The sequence below is a fragment of the Gymnogyps californianus genome, unplaced genomic scaffold, assembly GCF_018139145.2.
Source record: "Gymnogyps californianus isolate 813 unplaced genomic scaffold, ASM1813914v2 HiC_scaffold_320, whole genome shotgun sequence".
Taxonomy (NCBI): domain Eukaryota; kingdom Metazoa; phylum Chordata; class Aves; order Accipitriformes; family Cathartidae; genus Gymnogyps; species Gymnogyps californianus.
The window spans coordinates 18,266-22,208 of record NW_026114203.1 but is presented as its reverse complement, the minus strand read 5'-3'; the positions used below and the strand labels follow the sequence as shown (position 1 = coordinate 22,208).

The 3,943-nt window shown below is 45.7% G+C and overlaps 1 pseudogene; it reads right to left on the bottom strand.

Annotated features, from left to right (window-relative positions):
* Positions 1-1,668: 1,668 nt before the first annotated feature.
* Positions 1,669-2,611, bottom strand: LOC127028476 (olfactory receptor 49-like; annotated as a pseudogene).
* Positions 2,612-3,943: the final 1,332 nt, after the last annotated feature.

Below are 3,943 nucleotides of genomic sequence, written 5' to 3'. Positions count from 1 at the left end.
GGAATCATTTCATAGTAGAGTTAAAGAGGAAGATTTCAAAGTGCACCTAATAAAAATATTTTTTAAACATTCGATTTTATTAATTTCAGTTTAGAGAAGAGGTGAAAGCAGCATTCTCCAATTGATATTGATGCAGAGTGTCTCCTCAGGAGGTCTGGGCAGGCAGGAAAAGCAGTCCCTTGAGGTCTGACACTGTATGGACAACCTTGCTCCTCACCTCCCCAGCCTCCCCATTTCTGTCACTGGCCGCCTGGGACTTGCTTCACTTTGCCTTCCATCAGACTTCTCTGAACTCTGGGAGCTGAATGTTACAGCTCCATTGCCCCATCTCCCACCTGCTTTCCTTAGAGAACTGGCTGCACACAGGCACAGAAGCATTTTTCCTGTTTGCAAGCAAAGAAAAGTAAAGCATGATAAAGTTTCCTAAACAAGAAACACACTCCTGAAGCATATGCTAAGTACAGGATATCTCTAATGAGGTTGCCTTTCTACAAGGGATGATCTTATGAGAAATGTTCTAGACAGACAGACACAAACAGCAGATATAAACATAAGGAAAGAATTGGCTAAAGAGACAACTAGACTACTGAAAGTCAGGCAAGCTTTAACTCCCTGAAGCTCAAAGCAGCAGCATAGGTGAGAGGTATCTGAATGAACAAAGAATAAAGGGAGGAGAAAACTGGAGAATAATGGAAAGGGCCTTTGTCTAGACAGTCTACTGAATGAAATAATGCCAGGCACAAGTATCGGCTGGGAAAGGAGTGGCTGGAGAGCAGCCCTGCAGAAAGGGATCTGGGGTGCTGGTCGACAGCAGGCTCAATAGGAGTCAGCAGCGTGCCCTGGCAGCCAAGAGGGCAAACCGCATCCTGGGGTGCATCAAACACAGTATAACCAGCCGGTCAAAAGAGGTGATTATCCCGCTGGATTCAGCATTGGTGCGGCCTCACCTTGAGTCCTGTGTGCAGTTCTGGGCCCCACCATTTTGAAAGGATGTTAAGATACTTGAATGTGTCCAGAGGAGGGCAACCAAGCTGGTGAAAGGGCTGGAAGGAATGTCCTGTGAGGAGCGGCTGAGGACACTGGGCTTGCTAGTTTGGAGAAAAGGAGGCTGAGGGGCAACCTCATTGCTCTCTACAGCTTCCTGAGGAGGGGAAGTGGAGAGGGAGGTGCTGATCTCTTCTCCCTGGCATCCAGGGACAGGACGCGTGGGAATGGTTCAAAGCTGCGCCATGGGAGGTTTAGACTGGACGTTAGGAAGCATTTCTTTTTCACACCTGGACAACGGGGCTGATGGCTCTCCCAGGGCAGCCCTGGAAGGAGCTGGGACAAGGTGTTCATTCCTCAGGAGCCTGTAATTTGGGTTCCCACCTGCCACTGTGCCTCTGTGCTCTTCTCAGGTTGTGGAGATGGGTTCTTGATGAGCTGGTGGCTCTCCTGTGATGGGCCTGGGAGCAGCTGGGGCAGGGTATTAACTGAGTTACTCCTCCTGCCATTGTCAGTGCCTTCTTTGTGTGTGCAGATGAGCTTCTTATCACTTAACCTAACACAATCCAACAAGAACATAAATCTCCTGAGGCATCTGTATTTGGAGGTTACATACATATGCATTGGTATTGCTTAACATATGAGAGCAGACCATTGGAATTGCTGTCCAGAAATGCACCAGGATTAGGGGAAAAGCTGCATTGTTGCATGGGCAATGGCTTGTTCAGGGCCAGTATCACAGTCTTGTTTCTAAGACTGTAGATGAACGGATTTAAGAATGGGTACAGGACAGTGTTCAGCAAAGCTACAACTCTGTTTGTCTCCAAGGAAACATCTTCTGAAGGACACACATAGAGAGCAATGCAGCTCCCATATGCAATGGCCAAGGTGATGAGATGGGAAGAACAGGTAGTAAAAGCTTTTTCCTCCCAGAGGCTGCTGGACGGAAGTACAAGAATACAGAAAAGGATGCCCATGTAAAATACCAGAGTTAAACATAAGGAACCCAGTATGACCAATGATGATAAAACAGAGTCTATTTTCCAAAGCAGGCTGGTGTCAGAGCAGGACAATTTGAATAAGGGCGAGTTGTCACAAAAAAAATGGTGGATCTTGTTCGAGCCACAGAAAGTCAGCTTGTAGAGGAGGACCAGATGGTAACTCAAGAGTGTGATGCCTATGACCCAAGGCAACAACCAGGTGGATGCAGAGCTGAGGCTTCATGATGGACATAATGCAAAGGCTGGCAGATGGCAACATAGCGGTCAAAGGACATGACAACAAGTAGAACAAACTCTGTAGCCCAGAGCAAATAGAAATAGGACTGGGCAAAGCAGGTGCTTAGTGAGATTGTTCTCCTACCAGAACTCAGGATCACAAACAATTTGATGCTTGTGGAGGATGTAAACCAGATTTCCAGGAAGGACAGATTGCTGATGAAAAAGTACATGGGGGTTTGCAGGCGGTGATCCACACACACGAGGAAGATGATGGTTGCGTTCCCCATCACTGTTGTCAGGTATATGAGCAGAAGGACCAGAGAGAGAAAGAGCTGTAGGCTTTGATCAAGCCCCGAGAAACCCTCTAGGATGAACTCAGTAACTGCAGATTCATTTTCTGCTCCCATGCTGAATTTCAGTTCATCCTGCCGAGACAGGAACATGGCAAAAAGCAAGTGTGATAATTTCACAGTCTGGATGAAAAGTTCGGTCCTTCCTTTTCTGCTTCTTTCCTTTCCCGCAATCTTCCTATATAACACAGAGAGAGAGAGTCCTTCAAGCATTGCTCACACCCTGATTTTTATGTTGTACATTTCAGTTAGAGTCCTCAGAGCATTTCCTGTCTTCTTTCTACCTTTTTCAAACACTCACAAAGGATTCTTTCTCCAGGACAGAAGATTTTAAAGAGGCTGTTAGCTATTTCACCCCATTCCTGGGAAATTCCAAATTCACTCAGACCTATTGCAAACATCTCTCACACCTATGTGCCAAACTCATCTCTTCTATTGCACAAATGCTAAACCAATCAAATCAAATCAAATCAAACCAAACCAAACATGTATGTTGAAAGCTATTCTTTCTACTTTTCAGTACTTGCCTTTTGGACTAGGAATCCCTGAGAATCTGTTGATTTCAAAAGAAGTAATGTCAAGTATCTCTTCTGTAATGCCCTGCTTTCTTCCACAGCTTCTTGCTCTCTGTTTCTTCAGCAAAGGGGAGGGGGTAGAAGAGGGACCAAGTATAACTTGCCTTCTTTAGTACTCGAAATAATGACTGAAATTTATTACGGTTCCACACAGTCTCATCTGACATCCGTCTGCACTGAAATGCCGTTGTTTCGAAACAGCTGCTCATTGCTATGACTATCAAATGTCCTGACCTAAAGGCAGAGCAAGAGAAGAGTGTCTGGAAGAGATTTGTAACCTTTCTTTTGCATGCCAGTTATAGGTTGGGAGGACCCAGCCTCTAGCGTTTTCTCTTGTCTCCACTGACTGCAGAGGGAGCCTTGGGAAAACAAGTTCTCACAGGCACCTGCAGCAAAGTAGATGAAACTCACTATTCAAGTCTCAAATCTCTGATTTATTATTATTTTTAACATCAAAATACTTATCTAACAGAAGGAAGCACAAGAAGAATCTATGCAATAAAGACTGATGTTTTTCCCTTCATCTTTACATTTGTTTGTAGACTAGAAAGGAGCAGAGCAGATGGCTCCAGACCCAGGATGATTCCAAATGCAAGGGGAGGAGAGGGAGGGGAGGAGAGGGAGGGTTTGAAGGAGTGAAACAAAGCTTCTCCACAGACTGTGTTGTCCCCTCAGGCTCTGTCCCAGGGCACAATGGGTAGCACTTACAAGGAGTCAAATGGGAAGTTCAGTATAGGGCAGTGCTCCATGTTTGCATTGACATTTTAGCTTGGGGCTCAGGCTAGTCTTAGATCCCAAATGCCCGGCGGTTCTT